Source organism: Canis lupus, chromosome 5 (assembly GCF_011100685.1).
Source record: "Canis lupus familiaris isolate Mischka breed German Shepherd chromosome 5, alternate assembly UU_Cfam_GSD_1.0, whole genome shotgun sequence".
NCBI lineage: Eukaryota > Metazoa > Chordata > Mammalia > Carnivora > Canidae > Canis > Canis lupus.
This window is the reverse complement of record NC_049226.1, coordinates 3,957,065-3,978,729: the sequence shown is the minus strand read 5'-3', so window position 1 is coordinate 3,978,729 and position 21,665 is coordinate 3,957,065. Positions and strand designations below refer to the sequence as shown.

Genomic DNA, 21,665 nt, shown 5'->3' with positions numbered 1-21,665 from the left:
ATTTTTTTTTTTGGCCAGGGATTTTACATTCAACTCATTGACTCAAGGCTACATGGCTCCTGCACTGGTCTGCGGTGGGTTATTTGAGACCGTGGAGGCAAACTTATGAATCTAAAAACTGACAGCGAAACTGTTGGATCAGAGCAGAGGGCGGTGCCCCACTGAACATCCTTCTATAAATGCAGACCATGTTCTAAAAGAGAAAATTGACATCATAGCTCACGATGAACTATCCAATGACGTCATTGTTTTTGTGTGAAAGCCTGTTTTGAATTTCAAGTCAAAAACCCACGCACCCATTTTGTCCCTAGAGCGACCCTGGGAGGGGAGTGGATCTTCACTTGTTCTCTTCACACTGACTCTCAGCCCTGGGAGTGGGACTTGGGAGTTGGGGAGTCAGGGACAGTTCAGGTTTATCCCTTTTTGTCCTTCGTGCCTGTTACTAGTGCCTCCTTTCATTTTCACAAGTTCCCAGTTTGGCCAATAGAGCGAAACCCGTGAGACGTGGGATGGCTCGAGTCACCCTGCTTCTGAGGCTCTAAGGGCCATAGCGGGGTCGGGGAAGGGAGGGGAGTCCGGGGACCCAAGGAGTGTCCAGGAGGGGATGCGGGCCGGTGACCGCAGGCCCCACAGGCCCCTGCGACCATGCCAGCCCACAATCTTTCTGCCACCAGGGATCATGTGAGTGCTGCTTTCTGCTTTAGGAAAAGTGTTTGTTTCCAAAGAGAAGAAGAGGAAGCAAACAAAGTAGGGAACCTGGGGAGCTCAGCTAGCATTGGGCTTGCTGAGGCTATGCCTCTTCTGCCGCCAGCTCTTCTCCCCTCTGCTGGAGAGGGGCAGCAGGCTTCACTGGCTGAGACCACGGAGGACCGGGCAGGGGGTGCTCACCGCCCACACTCGGGGCGCCCCACACTCAGGCCAGCGGCAGCCTTCTCCTGGGCTGTGCAGCTGCCGGCTGAACAGAAACTGGCTGTGAAGTGTCAGCTGGGGAAGGCGTCCTGGGCCTGAGCTGTGGGTCCTCCTCCCCGCGCTGTAGAGCCAGGCCAGCCAGCCTGTGGGTTCTGCTAGCGACTCCCCCACTGTCGATGGGGGTCATCATATCAATCCACCCACAAGTAATTGCCTCCACCAAGGGCTCCCTTCCCCAGAGAAGCTAGTCCCCAAAGAGGGGGTGGGGGGACAAGCGCTGAGGAACCACAGGCAGGGGGTGAAGCCAAAGGAAAATGTGTCCCAAGAATGGGAATGGGAATGAGAATGGGAATGGCCAGGCGGCACAGTCCTCTCCAGGAGATGAGAAGGCATCAGGGTTGGGCCTTGGAGGGTCTCTAGCTGCAGAGGCACCGAGGAAGGGGGGAAAGAAGGGAGAACAGAATCGGCTTTTTACCCTGCGTGCCTCATAAAATGAATGATCAAAAGTAAATTACAGACTTGCAAATGAGTGGTTAACGATGGAGACAATGTGAGTGCAGAGAGAAGCTCATCAAAACACACTGGGCACGAGCACGAGCAAGCGAGGGAGGGAGGGAGGGAGGGAAGGCCGGAATACAAATGATGCTCTCACGGTGGCTTAGAGGCAGGCAGCCCCCAGGCTGCCCCCAGCAGAGGCCCGCTTCCTCCCCACACCTGTGGGGGCAAGGCAAGGGGAGCCAAGAGAGGCTCCTTTCTAAGGAGGAGGGAGGGAGGGAGGGGTGGTGATCAGAAGGGCAGGGGGCAGGGGGGCCCCCGTGGTGCGGAGGAGCGGTGGCACAGGTGCCTTCCCTGGGACAGAGACCCGTCCTCTGTGCCCCCTGCAGTGGGGAGGGCCGCCAGGGGCCTGGGGCCTGGGGCAGGGCAGGGGGGGCTCCTGCACAGCCTCCCGCCACAAATGCCCTGAAGGGTGGAAGTCATAAAAGGGAGAGGCGAGATCAGGGTCAGGGAACCCCAGGTGGGTGCGCTAAGGTTCCCTGCGAGGCCCCTCACCCACCTGGTGCTTCAGCCGTCGCTCATTCCAGGGGGGCCTCCTAAAACGTCGGGGAGCCCCAGCCTGGGAGGAGGATGCCAAAGCACAATGCACTGGCACTGGGGAGCCGGGGACCCTCGGGGTGCCGGCCAGGAGCCCGGCCGCTAGCTTGGGGCAGGGGTGGGGGCCCAGAGGTGAGCCACCCCAGCTGGCCCCTCTCGGGAGGACGGCTGCTTCTGCATCCTGCACAGCCCCGCATGCTCACCGGATGGTGGTTAGTGACCAGGCAGGTGCTGTTGGGCCCCAGGAGGTGCCAGGCTCCATGCAAGATGTGCAGGGCACACAACAGGCGTGAGCGGTGGCCCGTATTTGAGAAGCCGACGTACAGCAGGGAAGAAGGGATCTGGGGATGAATATTTGCAAGAAGAGAACAACCAGCTGCGCGTTGTGGGAGGCTTTGCAGAGGGAGTGACACAAGGTCCTAACGTGCAGGTGAGGAGCAGGGTGAGGGTGACATGCCGGCAAGGGGACGCAGAGGCGACACTGGAGCCCGACGTGCTTAGAAAGGGGCGAGTCGCTGAGTGTGGCTTGAGAGCAGGACATGAAAGTGGGAGGCGAACCTGGATCCATTGGGGAGGGGCTCTAAGTTTTGCCCAAGGGCCTGGGTTTCATGCCATGGGGGTTCCTGAGGCGGGGAGAGGCGCCCACGGAGAGGCCCGGGGACAGCCGAGCGCGGTCAGTGTACACTTGCTGCGCCAGGTGCCTACCTGCTGGGACTCGGGTGAATCGGGCAGGTAGGAGCAGGGGGGGCAGAGCTGCCAGGGGGAGCCCGAGGCAGCGGATTTCTCTGTCCCTCGCAAGGGAAGAGCCACCTGCTCCACGCAGCTTTGAGCCGAGCACACAGTAGGTTGCTTTTCCACTGCCCTTTGGGCTCAGGCGGTAAATATTCAGCTCAAAGGACGTCAGGTTGCAGGACAGGGAGCGCTGAGGCCACCGCAGGCACTAGCACGGGCAGCGGCCCCGCGGCTGCCTTCAGAGGCCAAGAAATCGAGAAGCTTTCCCGGGGATTTGAGCTTCTGATACATTAGCAAAGAGAACCGAGACGGTCGCTCTGCTCCCCTTGTCACTGAAGCATGGCATCTGCCCCATGTCATCTCCATTTGTTGACATTTGCAAAGGACGTGGGGACGGGCATGGGCATCATCTCGCTCTCCCCCGCCCCGTCGATCCTGAGGTCACAGCTTAGGTGTCACTTCATCAGAGGAACCATTCCCGACTCTACAGACCGGCTCTTCCTCTTACTTTTTGTCTGTCCGGGACCATGTCCTCAGCAGTGGCCATGGGTTTGATCTTCTCCTCCCTCTCTTTCTGCTTCAAGACGTATCTGCCCGTGACATCATGCCCGTCCCCCCCTCCCCAGGCCTGAAGCCGTGAGTAAACACATTCGACATATAATGTTAGGACTGAACGTGGCCAAGGGTGTCGATTTCTTGCATTTGTTAGTGGTTTATGGGGGGCCCTCATCCTCGGTACAAAGGGCTGTACCCCCGTCAACCTTCAAGTCCCGTATCTACTACATAAGCCCATTCTATGGCCTGAGAGACCCTTCATCTCTGAGCCCCCGTCTACCGCTTCCAAGGTGTGGACTAATCCCTAAGGCATAGAGACGGCGAGTTGCTGAAGAACTTTGTTACACACGAGCGTGTTAGGGAAGCAACGTATCGAACGATAAAGAGTACACTTCCTCGCCTCCTTTGCACCTGGAGGCGGACACATGGCACAGTGTAAGGTATCGGTGGAAGTCATCAGGTGGCTTCCAGGAAAGCTGTCTAGGTGGCCTAGACTCTTCTAGCACCTACACTTTTTGCACTTCTCTTACCCTGGAGCTGGAGTGTGATGGTTAGCGCTGGAGCAGCAATGTTGCAACCACGAGGCAAAGATCAAGAAAATTCCACGGAGCTTGGTTTGGAAATTCTTGAGCCACTAGACCCATGTCAACAACTGCCTGCGTCTGGATTTCTCACTAGGTGAGAGCAATAAACTCCCATCTCCTTTAAGCCATTATATTTTGGGATTTTCCTGTTACATGCAGCAGAACTTGGTCCCGAACTGACGTACCCATCATGTTTTGCAGGCACCCTGGTGAGTGAGTCGGCCAACACTCGTGAGGGCCTGTGGCATGTGGCACCTTATCAGGCGCAGGAGATGTCTTCTCTCCTGTGAGATGAGCACCAATGAGCAGGTGCTTGTCTCTATGCTTGTATGACTGGCTTTGGAAGGCACTGCCAGACCAGCTCCCGCCCTTCGTCTAACCCCATTTCATACTGACTCTTCTTCTTCTGCAATAGTCTCCAGTCCCACTGGTCAAATTTGGGGGACACCCCTTTCTCCAGGTCACGGTCTTTGTGCTCATTGTTCTTCCTGCTTCACGTTTCTCCCTCCATCTCCGTCTCTCCCCCAACTCTGCAGGGCCTCTCAGGTCTTCCCATAAATGCCGTCGGGTATCTAAGATGAGCCCTTTCACGAGGTGCCTGGGTCACTCAGTCGGTTGAGCGTTCAACTCTTGATTTCAGCTCAAGTCATGATCTCAGGGTGGTGGGAATGAGCCCTGCTTGGACTCTGAGCTCAGTGGAGAGTCTGCTTGAGATCCTCTCTCTCCTTCTACCCACTCCCTGCCCCTGCTAGTGCACACACACTCTCTCACTCAAATACATAAATAAAAAGCATAGAGCAAGCTGTTTCCTGTTTCCATCTGAAGCCTTTTTCAGCTTTATTCACAACACTACCATGATTTGAACTTTTATTATTTTTTTTGGTTTATTGTATTTTTTTTATCAGTTTCTCTCTGTGCATCCAGCTCCCTCCCCACCCACCTCTGATCTGAGGACCACAAGCCCTCTTATAGTCCCCGGAGAGCATCCCACGTGGGGTCAACGTGAAGGACACGCTCAGTAAGTACAGCCCATTCTCATTATGCCTGCAGCCCGTATTTGTGAATTCACCCGCTCACTAAAACGTATCTGTAACCGCCTAAATTGACAGCCACGATACTTTTGCAGATGTGTGCAGAACCGAAAAATGTGAGTCATCTCATATGTATGTTGAGGTCCAACAAGATGAGGCTCGGCCTTCTTGCTTCAGCTCTCCAACAGGTGTCCCTTCTGTGGTCTGCTTAGTGTTTGTTTTGTTTTTGACACCTTTGTGCTTTTCATTGGTGTTTTGTTGTGTAAAATGGCCCACACGCCCGGTGCTGGAGGGTCATCTGGTGATTCCATGTATCAGAAGGCTGTGATGTGCTTATTGAGAAATAAATGTGTCAGAGGAACTTGGTTCAGGTCTGAGTTACAACATTATTGCTGTGAGTTGAATATCAGTGAGCTGCAATGTATATTAAACAAGGTGTCTCTAAGCACAAAACGAGGTTTGTGTATTGATGAGTCAACAAAAATCTCGTGACCAAAGGCTTGCAGGAACCCAGCCCTGTAATTCCCCTAGGAGCCATGGTTCACAGCTCTCTGATTCAATGTTCATGGTGACTTTATAGAACAGTAAGCACGACCACAGGTAACAAGAATGGGTGGTACTTGCTGATGGACATCAATGTTTGTGCGGGCCGTGGCCCACGCAGGGTGCAGGGGGAAGGAGAGGGGACTCTCGGCATCGGGCCAGTGCACGGTCAGGCTAAGTTCATGCTGCGCTCTAGTTGGCAGACCTTGAGGTTGTCTTTTGTGGGAAGAGGGAGGGAGGTTTCTTTAATTCTCCTGGCACCATCCTGTGGAAGGACTGTAGCGAGATGCCCCGGAATCCACAAGGTGCCCCGAGGTGGTGATGTTTTTGGAAAGGGAATTAAGAGCCAGCACCTCTCTCTGCCTGCCTGTGTCAGACAATTACAGAGAAGAAGAATGACAAGGGAAAATGAAAAGGAAATGGGCTGACAGCCTGCAGAGTGGTATTTCAACTCCAACACAAAACATTCAGTAGTAATTATAGAATAACCTTCATTTAAATGCAAATAAGCCTGTAATTAAGATAAGGGACCTACCATTTGCCAGCGTTTTCGTTGTTTCTTTTTATTTTTTAAATTTTTTGGGGGGTGACAATTACGGTTTCTCAGACATTCCCCTGCTTTATTGATGAGTAGTCATTATGTTTATGGATTGTGTTGTGAGTGCAATATTTGGATAACTGCAGAATAGAAATTAGTGTCACTTTCAGCTGCCCCCAGCAAAAGAAAAAAATGTGTACAGTGCATAATGTTGACATAAGCAAAACTTCCTAAGTGGCCTGGCCCCGGACGACATCACATAATGTGCCGTCCCAGATCACCAAGAGCCTGAGACAAATGCACTGAGTCCAGAATTAGAGGAGGAAACAAACGGCTTGCTTGATGACTTTTAGCAGAGCTGCTGAGCCCTTGCAAAGCAGCTACACTTGTACCAGGTGTTTTTTTTCTTGGTTGAAAATGGGCAGGATGAAGGATAGAATTTTTAGCCATTTTCTCAATAGGATCTTGAGAAGGGGAAGACGATGATCTGGCCATGGTCTGTGTATTAGTCTACACCACAGGGCACGTCTCTTAACCTCTTTTGCCAAGTTGATGTTGGGATTACTTCGCTTATCACCTGCTGCTGACTGTGATGGACCTACATCCTGGATTAGGAAAAGTGGGATCCCAAATAAACCAAATGGGCTACCTGCTGCTGGGTAAGCAGCGATTCATTGATTTTTTTTCGACAAATACACCCCGGCCCCAAATATGCTTTTCTTTTTATTCTTTTCTTTCCTTTCTTCCTCCCTCCCTCCCTCCCTCCTTTCCTTCCTTCCTTCCTTCTTTCCTTCCTTCCTTCCTTCCTTCCTTCCTTCCTTCCTTCCTTCCTTCCTTCCTTCCTTCCTTCCTTCCTTCCTTTCTCCTTTCTATTAGTGCCAGAACTATTCTAGATGCTTAGGAAATACAGAAGGGAACAAACAGGCATCAATCTGAAATAAACCATCCAAAGCATGCCATGGGTCACTGCCACAGGCACATCTGGCTACTATTTCTGGATGGTGTGACCCAACCACCCAAACCAGTTGTCGCTGCCACTCTTCCTTAACTCATGGACTTATGTGAGGATAGAAATCTTCTTTTCTGCTGGAAAACCTTAGAGGCAGTGTGTTTGAGAGCAGCTGAAAGGTCCAGCAAGTTCAATTTATTCTTTTAATTAGCAAGGGTGTTGCTTTAATAGTTCATTAGCCATCACCTAATTAAAGAAAACTTTTCCCCCTAAATTATACAGAACTCAAACAAGAACTTTCTAAGATGTTCTTTTCCAGAGGTTTGTTAGGCTGTCTAAATGCTATGCTATATTCTTCTGGAAGTAGTTGGATAATTGCCACATTAGATTTTTTTTTCTTTTTTAATTGTGCTTTGAAAGGATACAGTATTTTCCTAGACTTGTGTGCTGAATGGGAAAAGCTTGGGACAGTAAGCGGAACAACAGGAGCAAAGCCAAGTTCAGATGGCAAAGCTAACACGTCTGACTCTGCTCGCGCAAGTGTCTCACCCCCATCCTGACCTGTCCTCTGCCACTTTCCTGCTCAACACCAAGAAGAGTTTACCAAAAATTCTGTGATTTCAATGAACACACCCTGGCCTGAAAGGTGATTCCCTAGCTTTCCTTAGGCTCGCTCTATCTCTATTGAGCGCTATCTGTTGGGCTGGCTATAGATGTTGCCTAGGGAACCTCAGATGCCCTTGATAGAGTTTACACACTGCTACCTAAGACTGAAATGTGTTTGATGGATTAAGCAGAGAACTTACAGAACTTTAATGTCTTTTTTTTTTAAGTGTCTAACTTTGTATTCTCTGGGGTGATTGTTAACTTCAAAAGCCATTTCAAGGTTCAATAAAACTAATGGAGGTGAGATGGGCCTAGTAGAGCATCCTCAGATCCCTGTTCTCCTCGTTCTTTATCACCCACATGATGAGCTTGCTAAGCAGGACTTCAGTAGCCACAGATGATGTACACTCATCCTTCATCTTAACTCAAATGACACCTCCTCCACGGAGCCTTCTCTAGTCTCTCCTAAGAACATTAGAATTAATTAGGTATTCCTTCTCTACATTCTTTGTAAGAGACACCTCCTCCTCTTCACCAAAAAAATAATACCACTTGAGGGTTACCAATAGTTCCTCCATGTGTCTTGAGGTAGGAAATTAGATCCTAAAGTTGTTGGAACTTGCTATTTGGGTAATCACATGCAACTTCAATTCCAAGGTGGGACCTCAGGTGTGTCCTGCCACACAGGGAGGTCAGTGAGCCCCAGTCACATGGCAAAAGGTTGAGAGAAGACGTGACTGTCTATGATCCCTATGGAGAGACTCGTCCATGGATTCCATATATATCATAATTTTATCTTTTTATTTTTTCATCATTTTAAGTATCCTTTTTAATTTTTGCAGTTTATTTCTTACCTGAACTTCGGCACATTTCTAAACCATAACTGTCCTGGGTGAGCAGTGCTTGGAGCCACAGTGGAGGTTATTTACATCTTCACTTTGGATAAAAGGAGATGGAGGAGGGTTGTGGCAGCATTGGGAAGCATCTCTGAGAAATCCGAGGGAATGGGCAGAGAAGACGGGAGCAGTGAATTGGAGAGAAAGCTGATGACCAGCTGTGAAGACAGATCTGTGCGAGGTTTAAGCATTCCCACTTGGGGAAGGGGCTGGATTTCTTGAAGTGATGCAGACAAGGGCTCAGTCTAATAATGGGGTTCTGTAACTTAGCTTCTAAATGAATGAGAAGCTCCACCTGCCCTAGGAGAGGTAGGTTTTTTTTGGGAGGGGGGCAAATTTACTCATTCCTCCTGTTCTCTGGCTTCTTCCAGTTGAAGGGCCCACGTGGAGATCAAAATGCAGCATTAGCTTTGTTACTGGCACATCTAAATTAGAGTATAGAAAAATCCAGTTACCTTAAACTGTGGGACCCGTAGAATCCTCATGTGCATTGGGACCATCAAGTTGCAGCATGATGAAGTAAGGATAAACGTGAAAGACGTTTTCAGATACCTGCGAACAATATTTGGAAGGTTTACTGTGTACATTCAAATTATTGGGAAATGTTCAACTCAGCTAGAGAGTGGTGGTATGGATGTACTTGCCATCCAAGGCCATGGCCCCCCCATTCTATCCTTGGACTCCTGAGGGGTCTGTGGACCCCAGATTAAGTAGTGGTTTCTTGGGAAGACATTTAATGAGCAAGGAAAATATCAACTAACATTTTTTAGAGGTTAGGTAGGCTGCAAAGACTTACATACTTTACCTGCCCCACCAGATGCATCTCCACAGGGACAAAAGTCAATGACAGTGGAGCAAAGTATCTTTTGTGCCCTTGACGCCCTGCCCACCCCCTTGCCCTGTCCCAGGTCCACCCTGACTTGGGTTTTTTTGTTTGTTCGTTGGCTTCACTAGCTCACCATGCTCTGAGCAGCCTCCCACAGCCTGCCTCATTCTGAATTTCATGTCGTTCCTAACCGGGAAAAGCTCATTTAGTTTCCCCTCACTCCCTCCTGAAGGGAAAGCAACACAAGCACACACACACACATACACACACACACAAAAATGATGAGTATCTTTCCAGATGCAGACAGATTCATCTCTTTCCAGGACATTTTATTTTCACGTTGACAGCATGGTACACCTGGTCAGCAATCTCCCCCCAAGGATGGTTCATTAGGGATGGGAAAGGAGCCCCTGCCAGGGTCGCTGTCTCGACCCATCGCCTGCTGCTGTGAGGACCACTGGGAATGGAATACAGTCAGAAAAGCACACGGTTGTTAGGGTGGGCTTTTTATTAATACCTTCTGGATGAACACACTGGAGAAAAAGACCCCTCAATGACTCTGTTGTCACCTTTATCCAATTAGCTGTATTTGGATATGTCAGGGACGATGAATGTCAGCATGAACCGTCAGCCGAGGGCTTACTACATGCAGGGCACTGCACAGGGTTCTGTGTTGGCTGCAGGGAAGAGTGCAATGGTAAATAACAGTCAACATCAGCTTGTCCCCCACCTTCCTCCCACCACAAATACTGTCCTGGTTAATTTTACGTGTCAGTGTGGCTCTGCCATGGTGTCCCGGTGTGTGGCTAAACATTACTCTAGATGTTTCTGTGAAGTTTCTTTTTTCTTTTTTAAATGAGATTAATACTTAAATTGGTGGACTTTGAGTAAATGGATTGTCCCCATAATGTGGGTGGGCCTCATCTAATCAGTTGGAGGCCTGAACAGAACAAAGTCTGACCTCCATGAGCAAGGGGGGACTCCGCCAGCAAATGACTTTCTGGCTGGAACTACGACACCGAATCGCTCCTGGGTCTCCAGCATTTCACCTTCCCTGTAGATTTTGAACTTGCCAGCCTCTATAATCACACAAGCCAATTCCTCAAGATAAATATTTTTCACACACACACTATTTTTAAATTTTTAATTGAAGTATAGTTGACATAAAATATTAAGTTAGTTTCAGGTGTACAGCGTAGTGATTCAACAATTATACACAGTATGGAATCCTCGCCATGATAAGTGTATTACAATATTATTGACTGTATTCGCTATGCTGTGCTTTTTATCCATGTGACTTATTTATTTTGTAACTGGAGGTTGTACCTCTTAATCCCCTTCATCCGTTTCTACCATCCCCCTCATAGCCCTCCCCTTTGGCTACCTCCATACTAAATGAAATAAGCCAGACAGAGAAAGGCAAATACCATATGACTTCACATACACACTATTGATTCTATTTTTCTGGAGAACCCTGACTAATAGAGATATTCTACGTCTTTCTTTTTCGTCTGATTTGTTACTTCTAGGGCACGTCTCCTCTCCAGGGGAAGTTGCCTATGACGAGGTTCTCCTGTAATAACACTGTTCTCTACTTCCTTAGAGACTTGCTGGAGAAATTAATCTATATCTTGAACAACAGGCTAGGTTTCTGCAGGAGCATCTAAACTTATAGAAATCATCTTTGACTTAAGCAAAGTAATAAGCAAATGAGAATGATTATAGAATACTTAATGATTTCCTTTCTTCCAGAATATTTGGGGTAAAGAGTGATTTTTTAAAAAAATCTTACAGTATGTTTGTTATAATCTCTGGCTACAGACAGGGGATAAATCCCCCATATATCTGTTTGGGGTTTAGTAGGAATAGGGTCTTGGGGTGCCTGGATGGCTCAGTTGGTTAAGCGTCTGACTCTTGATTTTGGCTCAGGTCATGATTTCAGGATTGTGAGATCGAGTCCTGTGTGAGGCTTCCTGCTGACAGTGGAGCCTGCTTAAGATTCTCTCTTTTCTTCTGCCCCTCCTCTCCTCCCTGCTCTCTGATTTAAAAAAGAAAAGGAGAAGGAATAGGGTCTAACTGGTAAACAAGCTTTGGTTCTGCTGGTTTCCTGCTGTCTCTTCTCCACCACACTGTCCTCAGTGGGGCTCATCCTAATCCATGACTTCAGTTACCAATGTCATGCTGATGACTGTTATGGCCCAGACCAGCTCTGAGTCCCAGATCTGTGAACCCAATGTATCTTCTCTTCTCTTAGATGTCTCATGGGCCTCTTAGTGTTGACATGTTTAAATCTAAGTGCGTCATTTTTGCTGCAAATTCCAAATCCTATCTTCTTCCTGTATTCTCTGACTCATTAACTATGCTTCTGTTTGCCCACTTGTCTAAACCAGAAACTTGAGCTCATTAATATGGCTTAAATCCACATTTTTCTCCTTCCTTTCTTTTCATTTTTTTTTGGGCACAGTTCTTGATACGTTCAGGACTGGATTATTATGGCTGTCTCTTCCCACGTGGCCACTTTTCTCTTTCATTTTACCCTCCACACTGCTAACCCGATGACCTTTCCAATGTGCAAATAGTTGTATAGATTTTTCGAGTCCTATAAGGCTTTCTATCAATTTAAGGGTAATGTTCAGACCTCTCAGCATGGTGTATTAGTTATTTATTGATGCATAACAAATAATTCCAAGACTTAGTGATTTATGTTTTTTTTTAATTTTTATTTATTTATGATAGTCACAGAGAGAGAGAGAGGGGCAGAGACACAGGCAGAGGGAGAAGCAGGTTCCATGCACCGGGAGCCCGACGTGGGATTCGATCCCGGGTCTCCAGGATCGCGCCCTGGGCCAAAGGCAGGCGCCAAACCGCTGCGCCACCCAGGGATCCCAGACTTAGTGATTTAAAGCAACAAATCTTCAGTATGTCACACAGTGCCTGAGTATCAGGAAACTTGGAGTGGCTTAACTGGGTGATTCCAGCTTAAGGTCTCTAATGAAGTTGTAGTTAAGCTGTTGGCCTGGGTTTCTACACACTTACCTGGGGCTGGAAGATCTACTTCCAAGATTATTCACAAGACTATTGGCAGGAGTCTTCAGTTTCTTACCACATGGGTCTTTCCATTAGAAGAGATGTTTCTCCCAAGGTGAGTATCTGAGAGAGAGAGGGGTGGAGGGGGGATGGGAAAGTGGGGGGTGGGAGAAGCTCAAGATGGAAGCCTCAGTCTTTTCTTTTTTTAAATTTTTATTTATTTATGATAGTCATACACACACACACACACACAGAGAGAGAGAAAGAGAGAGAGAGAGAGGCAGAGGCATAGGCAGAGGGAGAAGCAGGCTCCATGCACCGGGAGCCTGATGTGGGATTCGATCCCGGGTCTCCAGGATCACACCTTGGGCCAAAGGCAGGCGCCAAACCGCTGCGCCACCCAGGGATCCTGCCTCAGTCTTTTATAACTTATTTTCAGGTGTGATTTAACATCCCTTTCATCGGATGCTATTGGTCAGACACAACAACCTTGGTAGAATGCAGGAGGGTACTGCACAAATGTCCAGATAGCAGAACATGGTTTCTTGGCAGGGCCATCTTGGAGGCTGACTACCATAGAGGGCATTTAGCAACTTTCAAAGATCTTGCTTTTGCATACTTCTCCAGTTTCTTTCCTTATGGGACTATCAGTCTTCATCATCACTATTAACTACTTCCTTGCACTGTGGTCTTTAGTCATACTAGACTCCCAATGCATTGTGTCTTTCAAAACTGTTTACCATTATATGCAATCCCCTCTGCCTAAAGAAATCCTCTTAACTCCCTTTATTTTGCCTGGATGACTGTGTCTTGGCTTTTATTACTTCCTACTGCCAAAGAGCCTCTTGAGACATTCTTTTCCCCCAACTGTAGGTCTTTCTCTTGGCTTTCAGAATTCACATCCACCCCTATCATACTACTTTAAAATCTACCATAGGTATTGGCTTATGTATCTCCTACATTCATCAGTGATATTCCTGAGATCAGAGATGGTGGATTTTTTATAACCCATTTTATTCCCAATGTCTCTCAAAATGCTGAAACATTATAGGAGTTCAGTAAATGCATGGTGAATAAGTGAGTTAGTGAACGCACAGTTTGCCACAGAATATGAGTTGTAGGTTGGAAGGAATATAAGCTCTTTTGTCAAGTTTTATTATATTTCACAATTTTATGGGTCAGGAATATGGGAATGGTCTTCTTGGCATTGAACGAAGTCACTCAGTGGTATTCAGCTAAGGTATGAGCTTGTCCAGAAATTTAAAGGTGGATTCTCTCCCATGACTGGAACCTTATCAGGAGTTTGGCCTCACCAGCGGCTTAGGGGTAGTCAGAGTTCTTGTAGGGCAGCTGAAGGGTCTTTGAGAGAGTTCCAAGAAAACAAGGCAGAAGCTGCAAGTCTCCTGACCTAGCCTTGGAAGCATCACTGACATCGCATTTTATTGGTTCAAGGAAGTCACAGAGCCAGCCCATCTCCAAGGAGAGGAGACTAGAAGGTCACAAGCAGCAGGTGGCATGGATCATTGGGGAGCCAACTTTGCAAATTAGCTCCACGAGTTACAATCACCTCTTGTCATATTTTACCTATGCTAAGTTTCTCTGTTATTATTCTGAAAGTGTAACTCTCAAATGTTTTCATCTGGTTTTTATTCATAAGAAGGAGATAGGAGGGTTTACTGTTATACATTTAGGTCAATATGTAGCTGTATAAAAATCGAATCTATACAACGTTCACCATAAAATACATGTCAACCTTGAAGGATGTCTATACTGGCCCGACAGAGGGCTCCGTTCTTCATACCACAACATTTCAATTGATAATTTGATAAGGATTCTCAATGTAGGGGTATCTCTTTCCTAGGGGTGTTTTTGGGGTGCACAGGGCTATTTTTGATTGTCACAAGGACAATGGAATGTTGTCACTAATATTTAATTGCAGTCTGTGATATATGGAACTGTCCCATAGAGCAAAGAATTATCCTGTCCAAAATTTCATTGGAACTCCTGTTGAGAAACACTGAATACATAAAGATAAGCCTCCCATATTTGCTAATGTCATGACCTAATATGATTATGATAGGAGAGTATTGGCTCAATAGCAGATTATACGGGAAAAGAAAACATAGAGATTTTAGTTAGATGTAAGCTTAATAAGAGCCAATACCATGATGTGTTTGCCAAAAATTACTGTTATCTTAAGCTATATTTAATAGAGATTTCAGTCCAGAACACAAAAAGCTATATTGATAGAAATTTCAGGCCGCTATATATCAGACGGAGCACTCTTGGAGTTTTATGGTTTCTTCTGGGAACCTGGTTTTAAGAGTGGTATAGGTAAATCAAAGGATGGCCACCAGGAGGACGAAGAGTCCAGAAGCCGGGCTTTATGAGTAGGAAACATGATAACTATCTTCAAGTATTTGAAATACTCTGTGGAAGAATGATTAGACATATTCTTTGAGATTCTAGACAGCAGAATTAGGAGAAATGAGGCAAGGCTTTTGTAATAATTAACACAGTTTGTCACAAAATGGGGTGTTATGCCTTGTGGGATAATTAACCCTGGTTGAGCATCCCCGTAGAAAGTGGACTGCTGTAGCCCATGAGGTGATTTTAAATGAGCTGAGTATTATGGAAGGGACTCCTGTATGGAGTGGTACCCCGAAGTCATCTTCCATTATTATTATTATTATTATTATTATTATTACCATTATTGTTTTAGGATTCCTAGACTCATATTCATGGAGTACTTGTAGACATCCTTCCTACATTTATAGTAATGCCTCAGCTCTTTATGCCTTTCTCTGGCTTGGTAACTGCAAATCAGTCCCTTAAGCTATTTGAACTTGCATTTCTTCAATCATAAAGCAGGAAATCATCATGCCCAATGTATTTTCCTAATTGGGTAGCTACGATCATCAAATTACATAATAGTTTTAAACTGTGAAGTGTCTGAAAATACAAGAATATTTTGTTGTCCACAAAAGCTGTGGACAGTTGCTCTGACTCTCCTATGTCCAAGATAAATGATTTAACAGTCTTTTTGAAGGCCATCCAAATGACTTGTAATTGTTCTCCTTTTTTTTGATAAGGTGTGAAGGTCTCTAATAGCTGTCAACAACGTGTCATGTGGAGTGATTTAAGTAGCACTTACTGTTCTCGTATTGGCTGGCCTTTATTTGGTCCAAAATAGAGTACAAGTTCTGAACAAGGGAAGAGACAAGAAAGGGTGAAGGGGAGCGAGGCTGGATAAGCTTTTACTTAACTGATGTTTATTTGAGGGGAAATGCCGTCATCATTGTCTTCAGAAAACAAATGTATATTGGCATCTACTCTCTTTGAGATGGCTCCATAGTTAATGAAACTGTCCAAATATCCCGGTTTGATACGAGCGTTCAATCACAAAAATTCAACTGAGTAAATTTAAAGATCAAATCGGCTTTATTCAGTGATTCATGAATTGGGCAGCATCCCATCTAGCAAATAGGAAGGCGCTCCATGGAGCTGCAGAAAAGGAAAGCGTTTCAAGGCAGAGGGGGAGGGGATAAAAGGAAACCGTTAGCAAAGAATGCATCCTTGCAGGCAAGGTTGCCCTCCTGTGAGGTCTATGAGCTGTCTACTTCCTAGTGCTGACCAGGAAATTCCAGGTTGCCTGGATACAGGTCACATTTCTGGGAGACACTGAAGCTGCCCTGAGGTCAGATATTAGATCTTGGTGGCGTTTAGGATAAGCGACTCCATTTTGGGGCTGCTTTCTCTTTTCTAACACAAAAAATTGTCGAAAGGAAAAAGAACATTTTGTCTTAAGCTAACTTTTGTTGTTTTTTTTTAAGACCTACAAGTTGGCCAAATCATCTTCAACCTTCTAAATTCTAAGAAGGAAAACCAAGTTATTGTTCATTTAATGTTTAATTAAATTTATTGTAGCTGGTATGCTGGTTTTAGGTTGAATTTGTGATATGCTAATGTTAGAGTTTTATGTGTTCTATGTACACTTTATAGCACATTGGGGTCTCTTGTATAATCAGCATGTACAATACACTTATGCCCATTTTATGTGAGTTGGAGCACAGTTTTACTATTTTAAATGATTATAGAAGTTTATTGTTATATTTCTCCCCTTATATCATATTGTTAGTGATATCTATGATTTATTCGATGCCAAATTCTTAATGTGGAACACAATTCCCAATTACAGCAATCTTCCTACAGGGAAAATGGTATTTGGTTGGTAGCAATCCACTTCAGTATGAGATTTCTAGGAACGCAGTGACAAAATGAGGCAACTGTATCCACTTTTCACTGGAGGTAAAATATCTGCTTATTCATTTGTTTTCTAAAGGTAAAGAGGATATTTCCTAACAGTGGAACCAGAAACAAGCCCCGCGGAAGTGAAAGTGATTGTTGATGCCTCTGTAGACTGACCAGTGGTCTTCACTGACAGCCCGTGTAGACTCATTCCTCCCTCCACACCTCTGCAAGTGTTCCCATATCAAATAATGCTCCAGAAGGGACTTTTCAAGAACATCTTGTCCAAGTCCCACTCTGCACAAACAAAAAATGCTGAGATGTGGAGTGCTCACTGAAGTGATTTGCCCTTGGCTGTAGAGCCTGTGAAAGTCAGTGCCACACTTGAATCCAGACCTTTTAAATTCAAGCCCAGAGAAATGAACTGGGAGGTGGAAGGGGAGGTGGGCAGGGGGTGGGGGTGACTGGGTGATGGGCACTGAGGGGGGCACTTGATGGAATGAGCACTGGGTGTTATTCAATATATGTTGGCAAATTGAACACCAATAAAAAATAAATTTATAAAAAAAAATAAGTCTAAAAAAAATAAATAAATTCAAGCCCAGAGCCCAGGTGTTTTTTGTTTGTTTGTTTGCAATTCATTTGTTCATTGCAATTTGCAATGCAATTTTTCCTTACTATTGCAGTGCCATTGTAGGGATGCAAGTAGGAGGTCTCATTGTTTACCTGATACCAGGTCTCTGCTAGGGAAATGCCCCCTCTCTCATTTCTTCTTTCTGGGTGTTCCCATCATAATCAATAGTCTCCCGGTGCATCCAGGAAAGTCTGGGAAGTTCCAAAACCTTTGAAAAAAAAAAAAAAAGGAAAATACCTTTTGAGGTGCCAGAGCAAATCAATGTGACTGATGTACTCCTCTCCAAGGTATGCCCCTTGTGATGATTGCCCCTCATTCTCTGACCCTTCTGGGCCCAAGGCATCCCATACCCAGATTAACTGATTCCTGTACACTTATTTATGTGCCGTCAGCCAATATCCTTCAGCAACAGCAGCAGCAACCTTGATTTGTTTTCCCCTTTTACAGCTCTGTTGCTGGAAAAGGTGGATGGAACATTTAATTTGGCATTAAATTCTATTCTGGGGCATCGTCCCCTGTGGCAAAGGTGATGTGGATGGTTTGCATTTATGATTTTGCTCAGTTCAACTCATTTTTTATGCCCAGAGAAGAGTTTCTGCTCAAGCTTTTCTTGCTTCTCTTGCAGTTTTATTTCTGATTTCATATAGACGATTTCATAGAGTGAAACAGTCTGCTTTCCCTTTGTATTCAGACTACCATTTTTCCATTAGAAGTGTTGGCAACAACCTTGTTTCTGCATATACGTGCAGAAGAGATTGCGCATTTGAATTCTGAGTGTAGCTCTATTCTTGAGGGATGTGGTCTGTGTCAGGGGCAGACATGACAGGGAGCCAATGTGCATGCCAAGGAAAGGGATTCATCTCGGCTCTTCCTCTGCCTTTTGCATTTTTGCCTCTGATTTCATGGTGGCTGGTACAGTGGAGGGTCTAATTCTTTTCCCCTCCTTTATCCTTGAATCACCTTCAGCAGAGCCGACAACCAACCTGCTCTGCGTATTAGTGTGTGAAAGCCCGAATGTGCTGGAAACTGCTCTCGGTTTTCCCAAGGTGAGATCTCTTCAAGCCTCATGGCTTTGCTGAGTGGCCCCTGGCCCCCTGGCCTGCCCGCAGTCCCCATCTTAAGACCCCGCAGCATCCCTAATTGGTGATCTCTCTGCTCGGTAGCACCCTCTGTTTTGATTTCTTTGCAAGGTGGCCCTCTTTCCTCAGCACAGGATCCCCAATTCTTTTCTCCACAAACAGTAAAAACATTTGTCCCCAGGGTCCTCCCCCCGCCCCAGCACTGACCACATCATCCTTTCCCTGGCCTCTCTCTCTTCCTTCACACGCATCCTTGGCCAGGAACAGCCCGTGTGTGGAGACAAGCATCCCAGGGGCAGAAAACCAAATGGAGGTGAAGTGAGAGGCTGAGGCAGGGGAGGCTTCTGGAAAGAAAGACGGGGGCCTTGCCCCCCACCTCTCACCCCTTCGAGGGTTTCCTGATCACTGACTTTTTTTTTTTGAGGTTGATACTAGCAGAGCCTTTTGTTTCTGATGAAGCCTTTGTTCCCCACGTTTGTAAGAGAAAGGGAATACAAAAGGGTAGAAAAACACCGCTAACTGGCAAAACCTACACAGAGCCTGAGGCTTTTGAAGACAAAAAGAATTGCACAAAATAAATTGCAAAAGTGAAAGAAGGAAAAAACCCCCACGATGTTTGGGTATGCTTGGCCTATTTCTGCAATTGCACTGTTAATATGTGTATATATTTTCCTCCTAACAGTCGCCCAGGACGGTCCTGACCCGGGGGCCAGGCGGGCCTCCAGCTCGCCTGCTGCAGCCCTCCCCGCCCGGGACACTGCTCGGGGTTCCAGCATCGGACGCTAGATGGAGCCCTTGCTATGCACAACCCCTGCCCCAGGGGCCCGGGGGTCGCCGGCCAAGCCCTGAGCTGGAGGGCAGCATTTTTTAAGAGTGGTACTTGGTGAGGACAATCCATCTCTCTTCCAGTTAGGCCAGAAGCCCAGCTGCTCTTGCAGGTGCTCAAAAAATCCTCAGTATGTGGATTCAGACGTAGTATCTTTAAACACACGCACGCACATTACCTCTACCAGCTATTTGTTGGAGCCCTGGACACGGCCCACAGGCAGCCTGGGCCCTCCAGGCTTCCCCGCAGGAGCTGGAAGCTCCCCAGTTTTGGGGTGAGGCTCTCTGGCTTCATGAACACGCAGCTTCAATATAATTAGCTGTCTAATTGCTCGCCTACACTGAGCCCATGTGTGTGTTACTAATTATGATTTATTTAAAAACCCTCTGTTTGCCATTCTTTGTTCTCTATTTCCTCCCTATTGAAGGGCCAAGGGAGGGATTTGATTTGCAAACTGTTCTGAGCGGTAGGCTTTACTTTCTTCTGCAATATCTGCACTTCTCCTCCCAGTTTCAGAGTCTAGGCAGCTTCTTGTACCTAATTCCCAGTGTGCCCATCGGCCACTCGCCACCCCTCTGCCCCACAATGGTGGGTATGAAGACGGGTGTAACTACCCTATCAAATGTCACCTTAACACACCTGCCCACCCCCGAATCTGTATTTCTGACATAGTTAACCACACCTGAGCTTCACACACACCCACATCTGCAGGTGTTTGCTGGGCTTCTCCCTGATTCCCTCATGACCAGTTCCTACTCAACATGCGCAGACTGGATTCCAAAGCTTGGGCTGCACCTGTTCTCCCTTTATACCTCATCTTGTCCTTGCTCTCCCTCCTCCCTGTTTCTATCTTTGAGTCTGAGTAATACGACTTCCTCTTGTCTCTCTACCCATCCTGTGTTCTCTGCCCCCCCGCAACCCGTTCTTACCGGGAGCACTGTGATGGAGCCCTGGGTCCAGTCCTGAGACCCCCCTCCAGCCCGCCTAACCCACAACCTGGCTGGCTGGCCTTCCTCCTGCACCACGCGGTCAGGTCCCTCAGAAGCACCCCCCAAACTGCTAGCCCATCTTAGCAGCACTTTCCCGGGGTGCTCCCTGCCCTACCCCTTCGCAGCCTCATCTCTTGGGGCTCCTCCCACATCGAATGCTCCAGCCTCACGCAGTTGCTGCAGCTCCCTCAGGCCAGGCGGCCTTACTTATCCTCCTGCCCACGGAGACATTTCTGCTCCTTGACTGAATACACCCCATTTTCTTCATCCGTCTCTGCTTGAGCCCTGCCTGGCCCCAGGTCCAGGGGATACCACAGTCTCGGGCACTTTGTGTCACAGCAGCTGACTCTCTTTGTCCTCCCCCTCCAGACTGCAAGCTCCGTGAGGCCCCGGGCCTGGGCCATTCAACCCCACGGGGATCCCCAGTGCCTTGCACAGCACCTCGTAGCGACTCCCTGAGTGCTTCGTGAACCGACAGAAAGCACAACTCGCATTAGCACTGTGATGCGGTGGTGCTAATGAAATGCCAGCTGGCATTTGTATTTGTGTGTGTGTGTGAGAGAGAGAGAGAGAGAGAGAGAGAGAGAGAGGGACAGAGACAGAACATGAGGAATTCTGGGGTACACAGCAGGTCCTCATTCTCTCTCTTTTAGTTAATTATTATCTAAATGAGAACCCACAGGGCACATAGCATTTTGCTTGCAGCCTGGGGGAGGCTAGCCACAAAGTGAAATACTCAGAAAGTACACGGACCTCACTTACAACAGATACGTGCCCTGAAGGTGAGAAGAGCATTTGATAAAGACCTGCAGGAGCAAGGACTGCTAATCGGAGACTAGGACTCAGAGCCTTGGATTCCAGACAGAACTTGACTAGTTAGTTACCCTCATGTAGGTTCTTATCAGTGACAAAGAGGTGCGGCAGGGAACAGAGATGCTCCTGGAGGTTATGTTTTAGCTCTGAAATGGTCAAAGTTAAGACCCGGACGTGGCTGCAGTACTTCTTGAGCGTGGTGGGCGTGGAGAAGTGGAAAAGGCACTGCCCAGGCCCCCGAACACACAGCCCAGCTCAGGGGCATGGCCCTGGCGGCGAGCCTTGCTCTCAGCCCCTTTAGACTCTGTCTCGACCCCGCAGAGGGCTGGCTGCCTCACCACAGTCATGCCTTCCCAGAGCGGCCACATCTGGTGACAGAGCCCGGTGGCCGTGGAGAGGCCCAGCCACCGCAGCCTCACAAGGACAACCCTGACGGACAGATGTCACTCCGGAGCTCCCTGCAGCTTTGCTGAGGCTTTGAAGGGTCTGCATCCCAGCTGGACTTCTCTCTTTGCAACCCTGTTTTTCCTTTATTTTTATAGATGTTGACTACCGACGGATATAAAATACCTCAAATTTCATTTCTGAGTCTGTTTTAGAGAATCCAGCCTAGAATGGGATTAACCCAGGATGGTAGTTAGTAGATGTAGTTTGTGGTGAGATTTGGAGCTGATTCACTCACTCCTTGGCTGGCGAAGTGAGGCAGGGGGCCTAAAGAGAGCCTCGGGAACAAAGTGGGAGCCCAATGGTTACCATTCACTGGGAACCTACTAGCAGAAGGGAACGTG

The 21,665-nt window shown here is 47.3% G+C and overlaps 1 long non-coding RNA gene across 1 annotated transcript in view; it reads left to right on the top strand.

Moving 5' to 3' along the window:
- LOC111095780 overlaps positions 1-16,945 on the top strand; it is a 112,509-nt gene extending 95,564 nt beyond the window's left edge. Inside the window, exon 8 of the long non-coding RNA XR_005359045.1 lies at positions 16,631-16,945. This is a non-coding gene — a long non-coding RNA (uncharacterized LOC111095780). The remainder of the gene's footprint in view (positions 1-16,630) is intronic.
- Positions 16,946-21,665: the final 4,720 nt, after the last annotated feature.